General features: G+C 41.7%; 1 protein-coding gene across 15 annotated transcripts in view; it reads right to left on the reverse strand.

The window, feature by feature from the left end:
* The window catches only part of FOXP1 (forkhead box P1), a 569,345-nt gene that overhangs the window by 310,068 nt on the left and 241,414 nt on the right, over nucleotides 1-17,863 (reverse strand). For all 15 annotated transcript variants that reach the window (XR_014005113.1, XM_081184115.1, XM_081184128.1 and 12 more), the window contains one exon: nucleotides 16,058-16,123. The gene's annotated coding sequence lies outside the window, so the exon portion shown is untranslated. The remainder of the gene's footprint in view (nucleotides 1-16,057; nucleotides 16,124-17,863) is intronic.

Consider the following 17,863-nt stretch of genomic DNA (forward strand, 5'->3'; position numbering starts at 1 on the left):
TTGTGCACAAAGAGTATGCGCGTACCATTTTCAGCACCAAAACAGGGCAAGGCAGAGGTGGAATCGGGTGGAACAGGGCTGGGGTGGGGTGGAACAGAATGGATGGGACTTAAACGCATCTCGCAGATGCATGTGGCGCTCAATAATGGAACCCCCACATAAGTGAGAATTCCCCTGTAGTTCAAAGGAGGAACAATTCAGCCTCAGAGCTGACCCTCATTCTGGATTATCCATAAAACCATTTCCCCATTTTGAATAGACCAGCTTCAGGTTCCTCAAATGAATCAATGATCATAATTTTCCTCTGGATTATCTACACGAGAGATTATACAGAATGTGTATTTTGGATCAGAAGAAAATAATGCATCCCATGTTTTTCCAAGGTTTAATCAGCTTTTCATGTACACCATGGTGATGATCAATCATCTTTTAGAATGTTGCTAACAGCTTTGATCTTCTGAGACAATTCGAAACAACACTGAGCCTGTCAGTGTACAGATTTTAGTTTGACATAGAATCTGAAAAATTGCAGGAGGCCTAAGGATCAAAGTAGGCATATGCCAACCACCAAGCTATTGTGCTTGTTGTGTTGCACAGTTAATAATAAAGATTTTAACTGGGGTGATGGCTCACCATAAAGAGTATAGTACTCATACCAACTGATGTTTAAGTTTTGTTTATGTTCTATTCAAACATCTAACATCAATTAACCACAGGAAAGGCTACACTATGGCAGAAAGCAAATTCTTTACTTCCTTTACTTGAGCTTTAAGGGTAGCCATTTCTGCCACAATACTGAAGTCCCTAGCTTCAGTATAGGAGTGGTACCTTCCTATCACTACTTGTGACCTTGCTTCCTGCTCAGAAGGACACAACAAACTACCAAAGGCCAAGCAAAATATAGTTCCCCATTCAGATCCTGCCATTTCATTGATAACAAAAGGAGCTCATGTCATGAATGAACAAGCTGGTGGCCAAATTACAACCCCAACTATGCAATGCAAAAGCCATCTACAAGTACATCACTAAGGCAGTAAGAAGCCAGTTGGCCATCATATGGTTTCTAAGCCTGGAAGGCAGAGGTCTCCTACACTGGAAGATGATACACATGCCAAACCTTTTCTTCCTATGGAAACTCTTATTCATCATCATCATCATCATCATCATCATCATCATCATCATCATAAATATTCAAGACCAGAAACTAGTTTGGTGGACCATGTTCTCTACATATGTTGTAGAAGGATAATCACACACCAACACACCCTCATCAAACATGACTCAAAGAGTAAATTTTACAGTTGAGAAAATATTATCTGAAGAACAGGAGAAAAGTCTAAAATTATAGCCCTTGTGTTCCCATGCCACCACACCTGAGCCAATATAATATACACAGACATATTCTGTATTTAATGTTCAGAAAGGTTAAAGAAGGCATGAAAAAAATTAAATGGGCCAAAAGTAAACAAAAGAAACATGCTCTCCTGAGATGATTAACTAGAGCAGATAATAGCCTATAGAGAACTCCTCTGGCAAATCTTTGAAGTCTTCGATACAGCATTCTAGTGGCTCATATTAATGAGATTTGTTCAAATAGTTTTTAAATTAATCCAAAATGTCCTAATCTAATTTATAAATCTTCCTGACCCAATTGCTTTATAAAAAGTCACAGTTTCATCCATCTATTCTCCACAGTAGTCTTCCAGTTCAGTGATATAAATTGTTTTACATTTTCTGTCTCTTGTGATAAGAACATACACAGTCCTTTTGGCAGAAAGAGGACAACTGTCCACCCACAGTGTACAGCTGTAACGCCATTTATGTCTTTACCCATGGGGGGGGGGGGAAGAAACCCAATTAATAATTTCCTATTGTCTTTTAAACAAGGATCTCAAAACAATCTGGAATAGTTACTTTCACAACACCCTAGTGATGCAACAGGAGTTTAACAGTGCCCATTTTAAAGAGAGCTATGCAACTCTACAAAGGTGGCAAATAACATCAACAAGGTCACATAGCATGAAAAGTATCACTATTCAGCATAGCATGAAGGAACTCCAAATCTAATCTTCCTCAGGTAACACTTTGTTATATCTGATAGAGCCAAACTATACCATGTTGATTCCAACACACATCGTGTTTCATTCAGTTAATGGGTAGGATTTGCAGATCTCAAGGCATACTGCCAAGGTGCTTACGTGAGTTTCATTTGCTTTCACTTTAATTTCTTTGCTTGACTATGTGTTTTAAACAGTGTATCTTTCCATAAATCACAAAACTGTTCCTGACCCAAGACAGAAAGCAAGATATGACAACCAGGTGAGAGAGGCTTAGTTTACTGTGGGTGACAACAATTGTAGTGGCAGACTCCTGATTTTTGTCTCAAATTTAGTCCCATACAAGTCTCTAAACTGTGTTGGTCCAAGATTCTGTGATGTCTGAAAATATGAAATAGTCAACTGTACTGACCCAAAGCTGCTATGACATTTTCTGAAAACCTACCTTTGCACAAAAAACAGTTTGTCTACTCCTCAACAGATTCATACCAACTGAGATTCTTCTTTGCTATTTATTTTTAGCCTTCTGTTCGTGAGAACATGCTAGAAAGTGTGTGTTCCTGTTGCAAATGACACAAACAGGTCCTTGGCAATTGGTTCTATTTCTCTCTCCCCCCCCCCTTTATTTCTTATTTCTGTTTTTATAATGTATTTTGTAGTTTTATTGTTTATTTTTATGCTGTGAACTATCCTGAGATCTACCGATGAACGGCTGTATACAATTTAAAAAAAATAAAACTAAAATTTAGAATTTGATAAAAAAGCTGACCAAATCAAAATGAGTTCAGGTTACAATCTGGGCAAGTGTTGAAGCAATCTCACAAATTGCTCACAGTATGCAGATTCCTGATAGAACAGAAAAATTGTTGCAAAAACCCTGATAGATGAGCAAAGCCTGTGATGAAATTTCATCCAAAGTCACATGAGAAATATAGTGGGGACGGGGTGACTGAAATCTACTCTCGGACCCATTCATTCTGTTACCCAAATATTAAGTTGTGGCTGGAAGACTCTTCCCCCCCAAGCCTTGTGCAAAAGACATATGCTTGGGATCCCACTAATATATTTCTCATAGTATTCAGGGGCGAAACTAGGCTTTATTTCATCCGGGTCAAAGACCCAGTTTGGTACCCCTCCTTGAGCATTTGTGTACACACACAGAGGCTGGAAGCCTCAATGGCACCTCTCTGGAGGCTTCACAAGGGGCAAAAAAAACCCTGAATAGTGTCCCCTGTAGTATTTGATAATTGGGAACATTCTCACTACAGAAATCTGATATGGCCTTATTTAAAAATATCTGACAGAAATGAAATATATTTATATTATATCTTTTCATGAAATACTTCAGTAATAAAGTACTAAGTTTTAAAAATGCAGAAAGAAAGCATTACAGTGCACTCACTGCATCCAGACAACAGATCTGTTGTTTACCAAGACCACCACTGTTATCAATATTTTTTTTCCACATTTACCTAATTCTTACAAAAATTATCATTTCAAATTTCAAACTCTTCATACCTCCCCCAAAACAAATTTGCATGATTCTTCCCCATCACAAGTTCTTTTTCCTAAAGACTATCTATAGATATTATCTGAAGACCCAGAATTCCAAGTTGGGTTACAGTAGGAGAGGAGTATTTGGAATGCTGTGTAGAGCAGTGCTTTCCAAACTGTATGTTGTGACACATCAGTGCAGGCATAGGCAAACTCGACCCTCCAGATGTTTAGGGACTACAATTCCCATCATCCCTGACCACTGGTCCTGTTAGCTAGGGGTGGTGGGAGTTGTAGTCCCAAAACATCTGGATGGCCGAGTTTGCCTATGCCTGCATTAGCGTGCCAGATGCAGTGTGTAGGGGTCTTGTGTGAACGCTCCCTGCACACCTCTTGGGGCTGAAAAGGGATTAGTTTAACCTCTGGCTGCAGTAAAACTGAATTATTGTGTCGTGAAATGATACATGTCTAAAAAGTGTGTCACCAACATAAAAAGTTTGGAAAATTCTGGTGTAGAGTTCCGGTTACTTTGCCTCATAAAAGAAATTGCAAAGCTAGAGAAGGTTCTGAAAAGGTCAACAAAAATTCCCAAAGGGGTAGAGAAACTTCACTAGGAGGAAAATTGCAACGTTTGGGACTTTGTAGGTTAGAGAACAGGTGAGTTAAGAGGTGATACGATATAGAAGTTTGTGAAATTATGCATGGGATGCAGAAAGCAGCCCAAAAAGTTTCTCTCTCTTTTGTAACACTAGAAACTCACGGATATGCAAGGAAGCTGAATGACTGAGCTGAATGACTGAATGAGAACAGACAAAAAAATGTCCTTCTTCACACAGCACACATTTAAACTATGGAATTTGCTCTCACAAGAGGCACTGCTGCTGCACTCAGGTCCTGCTTGTAGATTTTCCATGGGATTCTGGTCGGCCAATGTGAGAGCAGGATACTGGACTTGTGTTTTTTTTTTTTTTATATGATATTTATTGAAAATTTTTGAAATTACAAGGAAAAAACAAAGCAGAAAAAGAAAAGAGAAAAAACAAAGAAAAAACAAACCACATCAAACAATACAAATTCAAAAAACAAAAATACACCGCAAACAGACAAAAATAAATCCATCATTCTCAAATCCTCAACTCTCATTACCTTCTTTCTTTGACCTCCTCCTCCTCCCTTTTTTTGTATCCTGGTTAATAATTATGCAGCAAATCCTTTCCATATTTCATAGTATTCTGTTATTACATTACCTTAATCTATTTTCATCTTATCTTATAGAAAAACTTAAAAACTTAAAACTTAAATCTTATTTTTACCGACTTCTCACAACCATAGTATTCTTACCTAATTCTTTAAACATTTTTGCTAGAGCCAAGTAATTTCGTTCCAACATTTTTCTAACATTCATCAATTTTATAACACAATCCTGGTAATAAAAAGAAAAAGAAAAACAATCCAATCTTCATCCAGCGTCCCTTCCTCCTGGTCCCAGGTTTTGTCAGTCCTTTTTATCCCATCGATCTAGCGCATTAACCTGGTAACCTGATATCCGAGGCCCTTAAATCTCTTCCATGTCCCTTCCGCAGCTCTTCTTCATATTCTCCTTTCACTCGTGGGAACTCTTGCTTGATGATGTTTTTGACCCTTTTCAACAAATCAGCCCCTTTTCCATAGTCCAAACTCAACTCCATGTGGTATTTAAGAAGATGTTTCAGAATCCCTCCAAAATTGAGAGCCCCCACAGCTCCAAACATCTCACGGCCCATTGCCAGACTCGGAAAGTCCATACATCCCTGCATAGCGGGGTCTATCCAACCCCCCATTTCCAAACCAATCCAAACTTTATCTTTCCAAATCTGACTTTTTCCAAGTTCATTTGTCAAGTCCAAAAGCTCTTGTTCCTGCAAGGCCGCAGCTCCCTCCATCTCTGGCGCCCAAGATTCAGCAACATCCTCTTCTCTCATCTGCTCTGTCAGGACACACTCCTGATCTAATTCCTGGGTGGGCTCCACATAGTTTCCCACTGCCTGTTCAAAAATTCTGGCCGCATTAGTCATCAAATCCATCTTCTCACTTAACTGTTCCAGTAGGGCACTTGTTTTACAGAGAGCACACAACAGAGCCTCTGAATACATTGTCCTACAAGGTCACAAATCCATTCCCACGATTGTAATCTGAGACAGCTGCAAGCTCCCTGGAATTAGTTACAGTTTCACAGTCTCCCTCTAGGGGGAGAACTTCTATTTGTTCTTGCAACAAAGTATCCTTTTTGAGATATTTTGTCAATATTTGTTCCTTTAAAGTGCGAAAGGAAACAGTGGAATCACAATGTTTCTCTTCCTTTAACTATCTGTCAAAAACGTTTGTCTCTGGTCAATGAGCTTCAAACGTCAGTCCTGACACCCCGCTCCAGGATCAGGACGGTGGAAAGTTACTTTACTTTAAACTCACTTCTGCAGGTTTAAACAGTCCAAAAAAGATCCCCCTTCTTCTCCTGCTGCCGAAGGGGGGTTCAACAATTTTAAATGATGAAAGCCAATCCTTTAGAAGCGATTTTCTGAGCTCTAGTTTACGTTGTCTTTGCTTTATTCTGTCTACAAAGAGACGGAAGGCTGACTTCCTGTTTAGACCTTCCCGTTTCAGTACCAAATTAAAGTAAATTTTTAAGTCCAATTACTTTCTGCTCGCAAGTCCTTATTTAAAGTCCGATTGTTCAAAGTTTAAGTACTCACGGGTGCTTATTTTAGAAGCCAAATTGTCCCAGGAAAAAGGCAGCGCTCTCCGGCAACGGCTGTGCTCCACAGAAATAGTAGTTGACTCAGAGCACCGCGCCACTTCCCCCTCTTCACTTTGGAGCCCGTTAGTGGGTTCCTTTGCGGGTTGGGGGGCGCTAAGGGTGCCCGCCGAGTCCCATGGTCACAGGCTTCATCCGCCTGTGATTTTTAGCAGGGTCCCCGCTTCGCCGTAGCGGAAAAGACCCATTTCACGCAGAGCTAGTCCCTCCAGTTCAGAGGGAGTCCGCCATTGCCGATGGTGCCACCCCGGAAGATCCAGGATACTGGACTTGATGGGCCAATGGCCCCATACAGCAGTACTGTTCTTTTGTTGGATACCTTTTGTTATCAATAATGTATAACTTTACTTACATGTTTTTATAGAAATTCCTCCTCTGTTTTCAGTATACAAATAACAAGTAACATTCAAATGAATTTGTTTGGTTAAATTAAAATGGCTTTTATGTATTTAAACAAATGTATGCAGCTAAGAAGCTAACATCATTATTAAGCATGCTATTCTGTGTATATGTCTTTATCTAGAAATCCGATATTTTAATTTAGAGTCTTATTTTGAAGGAAGGTGGTTTTGGATACAGCAACTTAATTATGCCTTATGATTTACAGTGCAAATTCAAGGAGAATGTATAGATCTGAAATTTATAGGCACAATCCTGCAAACATTAAATTGTTTGAAAAATATCAGTAGAAGAATTAAGCATGTGCTTAGCTCTCTCCAAATGAAATCAGTAAAACTCAAAAGTGTATAATTCTGTCTACATGTGTTTGTTGTTGTTTAGTCGTGTCCAACTCTTTGTGACCCCATGGACCAGAGCATGCCAGGCACTCCTGTCTTCTACTGCCTCCCGCATTTTGGTCAAACTCCTGTTAGTAGCTTCGAGAACACTGTCCAACCATCTCGTCCCCTTCTCCTTGTGCCCTCAATCTTTCCCAACATCAGGGTCTTTCCCAGGGAGTCTTCTCTTCTCAGGAGGTGGCCAAAGTATCTGCTCCAACTACCGCACAATTGAGCTCATTTCACATGCTAGCAAGGTTATGCTTAAAAGTCTACAAGGCAAGCTTAATAAGTATGTGGACTGAGAACTCCCAGAAGTGCAAATGGATTTCGAAGGGGCAGAGGAACCAAGAGGCTAAATTGCAAACATGCGCTGGATTATGGAGAAAGCTAGAGAGTTCCAGAAAAACATCTACTTCTGTCTACTTAGTGCCACATATATTTGACCATAATTTAAGTTTCTGCTTAACATTGTCATTGTTGAGTATATTGAATTGTATGGTAGCACCTTATGCTGCAGTTTCTGCCCTGTGTTAAGTGGGATAAAATATATCAAATAAACAGAGATTTCCACCCCCCTTGAAATAATCTTCAAAATTTATAGAAAGATTGAAAGAAAAATGTTGTTTCAGTAATATTCCCTTCTTTTTATATAGGTTTAAGGACTACAAAAATATCCCTGTAGGATTTTTAAAAGCACAACCTGGCTGTTGCAACGAACAGTTTGATCACTAACACACAAAACAGGATTCACCTGAAATTAAGCAATCAAAGCAATTGAGCTTGATCTCAATCAACCAAACCCTTAATCTTTCTTATTTCAATGGCACTACTCCAATTAGCGCTCCATCACCATATCCATTACAGACACCCACTCCTATGGGTTTTACTGTCTTGGTGATTTTCATTCTCAACAGGATGAAAGTGGACCTGTAAGTTTCCAGCCAAAATGCAAATTACTGTATAGTACATATGCCTGTTTTGTTCATTTCCTACCAAAAAGGAGAAGGGCCAATGTTCTATATGAAATCATGATGGAAAATAGTACTGACAGGAGTACAGGTAAGCAGGAAATACATGTGTCTGTGGTAGCCAACCAGCCAGTATATGTGGTATACTGAGTAACTTCTCCCAGTTAATAGCTTCAGTACCTGCTCTCTTATATAAGGCAAGTCAACATGGCAAATTCTCCTGCACACAAGTTTGTTGCCATAGTGCAAAACTTCTTTGCTAGCTTTGTATTTCCTATCCTAAAGTTATTTTGCGGCTGGTGGTGTAAGCCTAGGTCCTGCTTTGGAAGCGACTGCAGCTTTCTCTTCCTTCAATCTTCCTTCTCTGTACCGTATTTTTCGCTCTATAACACGCAGTTTTTTCCTCCTGGAAAGTAAGGGGAAATGTCTGTGCGTGTTATGGAGCGAATGCCTACAGATGTCAGGGGAATCCGCTGCAGTTGTGAGCAGTCCGTGGCTCTCTTTGAAACTGCAAAGCGGGTGTAAGCGGCTCCTGTCAGCCAGCCGAGCCGGGGAGGAGGGAGAAAAGCAGATCGGGGTTGGTTGCTTTAAAACAACCCCGTGCTCTATGTCCCTCTCTCTTCTCTAGTGAGCTGCTAAGTAGCAGCAAAGCTTTTCAGCCAGCCTAGCCCGGAGGAAGGAGAGAAGCAGACAGATCGGGGTTGGTTGCTTTAAAACAACCCCGTGCTGTATGTCCCTGCCTGCAGTTTTTTGCTGTCCGATTTTGGATCAGCCACTGTAGAGGCTGTGTGTGTGTGTGTGTGTGCTTGAGCTATCGTTCTCCTCCTTCTCCTTCCTGTTCACTCTCACAGCGCCCCAGCGCTCTCCTGCGACTTTAGGAGTGATACTCTGTGTGTCTCTGTGTGTGTGAGGCATCGTTCTCCTCTTGCTTCCCCTTCACTCTTCCAGCGCCCCTGCTACTTCCAGCGCCCCTGCGACTTTAGGATTGATACTCTGTGTGTGTGTGTGTGTCTGTGTGTGTGTGAGGCATCGTTCTCCTCTTGCTTCCCGTTCACTCTTCCAGCGCCCCTGCTACTTCCAGCGCCCCTGCGACTTTAGGATTGATACTCTGTGTGTGTGTGTCTGTGTGTGTGTGAGGCATCGTTCTCCTCTTGCTTCCCGTTCACTCTCCCAGCGCCCCTGCGCTCTCCTGCGACTTTAGGATTGATACTGTGTGTGAGAGAGAGAGAGGGGGGGGAATCGTTCTCCTTCTCTTGCTTCCCACTCCCAGCGCCCCTGCGCTCTCCTGCGACTTTAGGATTGATACTGGGTGTGTGTGTGAGAGAGGGGGGGATCGTTCTCCTTCTCTTGCTTCCCACTCCCAGCGCCCCTGCGCTCTCCTGCGACTTTAGGATTGATACTGGGTGTGTGTGTGAGAGAGAGAGAGGGGGGGGGATCGTTCTCCTTCTCCTGCTTCCCACTCCCAGCGCCCCTGCGCTCTCCTGCGACTTTAGGATTGATACTGTGTGTGTGTGAGAGAGAGAGGGGGGGATCGTTCTCCTTCTCTTGCTTCCTACTCCCAGCGCCCCTGCGCTCTCCTGCGACTTTAGGATTGATACTGTGTGTGAGAGAGAGGGGGGGATCGTTCTCCTTCTCTTGCTTCCCACTCCCAGCGCCCCTGCCTCTCCTGCGACTTTAGGATTGATACTCTGTGTGTCTGTGTGTGAGAGAGGGATTGTTCTCCTCCTCCTGCTTCCTGTTCACTCCCCCAGCGCCCCTGCGACTTTAGGGCGACTTTAGCATGGATCCACATGGATCCTCAGGATTTTTGCATTGGGCTACCCCAAACTCACCATCAGATCACATGTCTGTGGCCACAGCATGAACCACAAAAATCATACATCCACTGTTTTGTTTAGAATATTTTTTTCTTGTTTTCCTCCTCTAAAAACTACGTGCGTGTTATGGTCTGGTGCGTGTTATAGAGCGAAAAATACGGTATATTGCTCTGCGGACCTTCGCTCAATATGGAAGGGGACACTACCATAGTTGTACAAAATTAATAAATAAATAAAAACACTGAAATTATCCCATAATCGGAAAAGGCAATGTATGATAGAAAATGTTGAAACTTTGTGACTTATGGACCAATAAAGTAATTTCCACCCACTCGGAATGACTGCAAAAGCTATATTTTCACTTTACAATTACAGCTAAATTTGAATATTTCCATAGATGAAGCTGTTGTTATCAACAGTTAACATTGCATAATAGTCAGTTGTAACTCCCGATATCCTGATGAGCTGTTTAATAATTATTACAGTGGTACCTTGGTTTAAGAACAGCCCTGTTTACGAACTATTCGGATTAAGAACTCCGCAAAACTGGAAGTAGTGTCCCGATTTGCGAACTTTACCTTGGTCTAAGAACGGAATCTGATTGGTGAAAGGGCACTGGTGGTGGAAGGCCTCATTAGGGAAAGTGTGCCTTGGTTTAAGAACGGAACGAATTAAGTTCATAACCAGAGGTACCACTGTATTCAGATTATTCAAGAATAATTTAAAAACTGTAAATAAAATAACTGTCCTGCATGTAAACACATAATGATACTGAGAGATCAAAGACTAACAGTTACTGACTTTATATAATGGAGCATTCACTACCTACAGCTACACGACTGATGCTTCTTGCTATGGCACTTAACTATTAATTTCTGAGAGAAAGTGAATATAAAACAGCCAGATGAACATCAGCCAGATAACATAGATTCATCTCCAAATACTGGCAGACATTACTGCCTGTCTTAATTGTAATTTGCCCCCATAAGGAAAGAGGGAACTGCCTCTTTTCGAGTCAGAAACAATGAAGGGCAGCTAATGCACTGAATTATTGTCTGTTTGTTTTTTAAAAAAACTTTTTTGGTAGTAAGTCTCATTGAAATCAATGCAAATGTTCAGATGTAAAACATAAGTTAGTGTACTTGAGAATTGAGATGAGCCATAGGCTTGCCTCTTCACTTCTCCTTTTCCTGCACAGCCAGGTGGAGCTGTTCAGAAGCTTCTCTTCATTTTTGATGAACCATGGTTTCAAGGTTTGCAAGTTTCAAACAGACCATAATTAATAACCATAGTTTTTCAACTCAAGACAAAAAGGCACATTGGGGTGAAGCAAAAACTCTGAACGCTCAGCTACATGGGAGGAGGAAGAGGGCTGATCATAAAACCTCATGGCATCCCAAAGTGGCCAATGAGTCTGAACCGCATAAGCATTTTTTATACCAGTTACACCAGGGGTTGGCAACGCTTTTTGAGGCCAGTCCAGTCCACTCCCCGGCAGACCTCTCGGTGGACCGGACTGTGCACACCCGGACGTCCACTCAAGCTATTTCAGGTGCACTTCCGGGATTGAGGAATGCCCATGTGCATGTGCACACGCTATTTCTGGCGCTCTTCCGACCCGGAAGTCGGTCCCCACGGTGAGAAAAAAAAATGGTGCTGCAAAAAAAAGAGAGCACAGAATTCCAACACCGATCCACGGAACGGCCGTGGGCCAGTTCCAGGAAGCTCATAGGCTGGAACCGGCCCATGGGCCTTAGGTTGACAACCTCTGGGTTACACTGAAACACATTCCAGCTTGTACTGACACAGCTACACAAAGCATACCCAAAATCTGCTATAACCACCAGCCACAAAATAACTTTAGGATAGGAAATACAAAGCTAGCAAAGAAGTTTGAAATATACTATTTGTTAAATACAACATAAATCTGAGGCTGCAATTCATTTGTGAGAAAAATGCCTTGAGAAAAATGCTGCAATCCTAAATACATTTTTTTTTCTAGGTAGGAAGTTCCATTGAGCACAGTACTTCTGAGTAAACATGCATAGGATTTCACTCTCCAAGAACTATGATTTAGCCACAGCTCCCAGAATAATCCACCGTCCCCACCAAGGAGGAGACAGGGGACTCCCCTGAGAAGGAGGATAGTTCACCAACACAGGAGCCAGATATATGGAGAAACGTGACTCAAAGAAGTAGGAGGCCCAGGGTTCACTCTGATTGTTTAGAAATACACAATCGCTTTGAGGTCCTCTCCCCTAGCATGGAAGATGAAGAGCAGACTCCATTTGAGGATCTCTCCCTCATTACAGTCGATCAGGTATATGAAGACGAGCAGCAAAGTCAGTCCTCAGGGAATGTGCAGGCGACCTTGGAACGGACAGCTCACGGAAGAACCCCGACCAAACCCAAGAGGAGGCGTGTAGTGGTGATAGGGGATTCCCTACTGAGGGGAACAAAAGCAGTGATCTGTGGGCCTGACAAGATGTCTCGGGAAGTGTGCTGTCTCCCCGGGGCTAAGATCCAAGATGTAACTGAACGACTGCAAGGAATCATAAAACCCACTGACAAATACCCCTTCCTCTTGGTTCATGTGGGAACCAATGACACTGCAAGCAATAGCCTCCAGAAGATCAAAAGAGACTACGAGGCTCTCGGCAGGAAATTGAAGCAACTAAATGCACAAATTGTCATCTCATCTGTCCTCCCAGTTGAACGACGTGGCCCAGGGAGAGAGGGGAAAATAGTGGAAGTGAACAGCTGGCTTCGCAAATGGTGTAAACAGGAACGGTTTGGATTCTTAGATCACGGACTGCAGTTTCTTGAAGATGGACTTCTGGCAAGCGATGGGCTGCACCTCACAACGGTTGGGAGAAATGTTTTTGCCAAAAATCTCAGAAACCTCATCAGGAGGGCTTTAAACTGACTAATGTGGGGGAGGGAGACAGTGCTCCTGAAGGTAGGAGTCTATCAATTAATGAAGATGATCATCCAAATGTCATAGACCAAATGGAGCAAACAGCACGCGGACCTAGTGGTGGGAGGAAAAAATCCTTAAATAAGAGACACGGGGGAATGATTAATGGACTTCAATGTCTGTACACTAATGCGCAAAGCATGGGAAATAAACAAGATGAGCTTGAGCTCTTGGTACAGCAAACTAAATATGACATAATAGGCATCACTGAAACCTGGTGGGATAAGTCCCACGATTGGAATGTAATAATGGGGGGATACAATCTATTTCAGAGAAACAGACCAGACAAGAAAGGAGGAGGAGTGGCGTTATATGTCAGGGATGTGTATACCTGTGAAGAGATCCAAGATTTAGAACCTCAAAGCCAAAGTGAGAGCATTTGGGTCAAAATTAAGGGAGAGAAGAATAACAGAGACCTCATTGTGGGAGTTTACTATAGATCCCCAAGCCAAACGGAGGACATAGATGATGCCTTCCTGGAACAGATGGCCAAGCATGCAAAAGGAAGGGAGATAGTAGTAATGGGGGACTTCAATTACCCGGATATTTGTTGGACGTCAAACTCAGCCAAGAGCATAAGGTCAAACAGATTCCTCACTGGCCTTGCAGACAACTTCATTGTCCAGAAAGTGGGAGAAGCAACAAGAGGAACAGCCGTTTTAGATCTGGTCCTAACCAATGTTGATGACTTGGTTAGTGGGGTAGATGTGGAAGGATCATTAGGCGCGAGTGATCATGCTCTTCTGAAGTTTACTATACAGCGGAAAGGAGCAGCCAAGCATACTAGGACTCAATTTCTTGACTTTAAGAAAGCCGACTTCATAAAACTTAGGGAAGTGCTGGGTGAGATCCCATGGACAGCAATACTAAAAGGAAAGGGAGTTCATGATGGCTGGGAGTTTGTTAAGAGGGAGATAGTAAAAGCACAACGTCAGGCAATACCATTGAGACGGAAACATGGAAGGTGCCTAAAGAAGCCAGGGTGGCTATCTAAAGAACTTTTAACTGAATTAAGATTAAAAAAGGATGTGTACAAAAAATGGAAAAGGGGGGAAACCACCAAAGAGGAATTCAAACAAATAGCCAGCACGTGTAGACACAAAGTCAGAAAAGCTAAAGCACAGAATGAACTCAGGCTTGCTAGAGAGGTTAAAAGCAACAAAAAAGGCTTTTATGGGTATGTTCGTAGCAAAAGGAAGAACAAAGAAACAGTGGGGTCACTCAGAGGAGAAGATGGTGAAATGCAAACAGGGGACACAGAAAGGGCTGAACTCCTCAATGCCTTCTTTGCCTCAGTCTTCTCCGATAAAGAAAACAATGCCCGACCTGAAGAATTTGGAGCAAATGATTCAGCAAAGGAAACACAGCCCAGAATAACTAAGGAGATAGTACAAGAATATTTGGCTAGTTTAGATGTATTCAAGTCTCCAGGGCCAGATGAACTGCATCCAAGAGTATTAAAAGAACTGGCAGATGTGATCTCAGAACCACTGGCAGTCATCTTTGAGAATTCCTGGAGAACAGGCGAAGTCCCGGCAGACTGGAGGAGGGCAAATGTTGTCCCTATTTTCAAAAAGGGGAAAAGAGAGGACCCAAATAATTACCGCCCAGTCAGTCTGACATCAATAGCAGGGAAGATTCTGGAGCAGATCATTAAGCAAACAGTCTGTGAGCACCTAGAAAGGAATGCTGTGATCACCAATAGTCAGCATGGATTTCTGAAAAATAAGTCATGTCAGACTAACCTGATCTCGTTTTTTGACAGAACTACAAGCCTGGTAGATGAAGGGAACGCAGTGGATGTAGCCTACCTTGATTTCAGCAAGGCATTTGACAAGGTGCCCCATGATATTCTTGTAAAGAAGCTGGTAAAATGCGGTCTTGACTATGCTACCACTCAGTGGATTTGTAACTGGCTGACTGACCGAACCCAAAGGGTGCTCATCAATGGTTCCTCTTCATCCTGGAGAAGAGTGACTAGTGGGGTGCCACAGGGTTCTGTCTTGGGCCCGGTCTTATTCAACATCTTTATCAACGACTTGGATGATGGACTCAAGGGCATCCTGATCAAATTTGCAGATGACACCAAACTGGGAGGGGTGGCTAACACCCCAGAGGACAGGATCACACTTCAAAACGACCTTGACAGATTAGAGAACTGGGCAAAAACAAACAAGAGGAATTTTAACAGGGAGAAATGTAAAGTATTACACTTGGGCAAAAAAAATGAGAGGCACAAATACAAGATGGGTGACACCTGGCTTGAGAGCAGTACATGTGAAAAGGATCTAGGAGTCTTGGTTGACCACAAACTTGACATGAGCCAACAGTGTGACGCGGCAGCTAAAAAAGCCAATGCAATTCTGGGCTGCATCAATAGGAGTATAGCATCTAGATCAAGGGAAGTAATAGTGCCACTGTATTCTGCTCTGGTCAGACCTCACCTGGAGTACTGTGTCCAGTTCTGGGCACCACAATTCAAGAAGGACACTGACAAACTGGAACGTGTCCAGAGGAGGGCAACCAAAATGGTCAAAGGCCTGGAAACGCTGCCTTATGAGGAACGGCTAAGGGAGCTGGGCATGTTTAGCCTGGAGAAGAGGAGGTTAAGGGGTGATATGATAGCCATGTTCAAATATATAAAAGGATGTCACATAGAGGAGGGAGAAAGGTTGTTTTCTGCTGCTCCAGAGAAGCGGACACGGAGCAATGGCTCCAAACTACAAGAAAGAAGATTCCACCTAAACATTAGGAAGAACTTCCTGACAGTAAGAGCTGTTCGACAGTGGAATTTGCTGCCAAGGAGTGTGGTGGAGTCTCCTACTTTGGAGGTCTTTAAGCAGAGGCTTGACAACCATATGTCAGGAGTGCTCTGATGGTGTTTCCTGCTTGGCAGGGGGTTGGACTCGATGGCCCTCGTGGTCTCTTCCAACTCTATGATTCTATGATTCTATGATTCTATGATTCTATGATTCTATGATTCTATCCACTACTTTTGTTTACAGTTCTGATACTTCCAGACTTGTCTTCTCACTGGGTTCCAACAGGATTCTGAGGCGCTTCACAGTGCCATGTGACACATCCACAGGAAAACACGCAGTAAGGCAAGATACTGAACCCATGCATTTGCTTCACTCCACATGGAAATCAAGCGCAAACATGTAATTTATTTACCTTTTAAGTGGCTTCGGCCAAGCAATCTTCAGCTACAGCCAACCAAAAAAGGTCAATCTTCTTACCCTGGAAACAAAATGTATACAACAGTGTGACTGACCAGGGCTAGCAACAACATGAGAGATATTTTCACAGAGATATTATCAAGGGCAACTGTAAATAAAACAACAAATGAATCCAATTGCATTTAATGGTGAATGACTTTCAGAGCAAGGTAATAAAAACAATCAAGTCACAGGACAGTTAGTTATCAGTAGCAGCCATTGTGAAGCTCAGTTCAAACAAACAAAACATAATCTTTGGGGGCAAAGAAAAACTCTACAGATGAAACTGACTTTGTTCTCTCTAGCACAAACTTTCGCAATCTTGATGTTTATCCATTTATTCTCACTTTAAATAATATATTACTCAGAAGCCTTTGTTCTCAGAGATCGGGTAGGTTTCAGTGCAACATATACATGTGGCTATGTATTGATTTAATTCTTTTTAAGGCTTACTTTTGTTACCACAGTCCTTATTGCTCTTGTTGTTAACCCCAAAAGATATACTTCTAGATAAGATGCCTTGAGTATATCAACAGAACTGATTTCGTCATTCAGACATTTCCCCTACAAAATAAATACACATCACTGTTTTTAGGGAATTCCGTTGTAAGTCAAGCAGAACACACCAAGTAGACCAAGGATTACTTGGTGCCATTAAAAAGTGGAAAAGTACACAGTTATGTGATCTAAAGGGAGGGTGTGCTTTTTTTATCGCGTAAACATCACAGTATTCTCTTTCATGCAAAACGGTATGTAATCCTTTAAGAAACAAAACTTATCTTCCATTTTCTGGTCATATAATCAGTGCATAGAAGAAGTGGGGGAAATTTAATTTGCATCAAGTTAATAGATCAAACTACGAATAGCACTTAAATTTAATTCAACATCACATTACTAAACACGTTGGTAAGTAGCTTATGTGCTAATAGCAATTGTTCCAAATTTAACTAAACACTGATCATTTGAAGAACAGTACAGTCATTTGTGGACAACCCGCGAAGCTTTTTTCCAGGTACAATCCACTGAATGTTACAGGTGCTTAATGTCTCCTGAAATCAATGGGAATTGGGTGCTTTCTGTGTATTTCAACGGAATTTAAGAAAATCTTAATACAAACCAATCTACATGTCTGAAAAGCAAGTGCTACATTACTCCTGTAACTATACTCTTCAGCTTTAGAAGGCTAGTTTGTGTGAGGTATTCTGAAACAACCTTCTCCCTAACACTGTAGCCTTTTTCATAAATTGGCCTTTGGACACGAAGGGTCATTTAAACAAGTAATCTGTCACCAATATTAGAAAATTATAAACTCTAAATTGTTCCTTTTTTTTGTAACATGCAGATCAGTTATTTTTTCAATCTTCCAAGTAATCAAATCTTCCTATGCATTTTTTATCTATTAACTTTTTATTCATCAATTAGTGCCAACTTTGGTTGTTTGTATTGTTGTATGTTATGCTTATGTTATGTTCACGTTTAATAAGGATGGATTTCTGTATTGGGGGTGGGGGGGTTATGTTATGTTGTAAATAAAATTTCCAATATAAATTATTTTTTTAAAAAATAGTGCCAACTTTAACAATTATGCAGCTGTGTTAGAAACATCAACTAAAAATCTTGGAGAATTAAAGGCAATCACATGGAATATCCCACCACCACCCCTCTTCTCTACAACAGCTGTATTTGCAGGCAATGCATTAGAAAAAAGTGTTTTCCTTCCTATATACGTACAGTGTTTAAATTTAGGCTTAAGCTTCCTAAA

The sequence above is a fragment of the Podarcis bocagei genome (genome assembly GCF_964188305.1).
Source record: "Podarcis bocagei genome assembly, chromosome: 2".
In the NCBI taxonomy this organism is placed as follows: domain Eukaryota; kingdom Metazoa; phylum Chordata; class Lepidosauria; order Squamata; family Lacertidae; genus Podarcis; species Podarcis bocagei.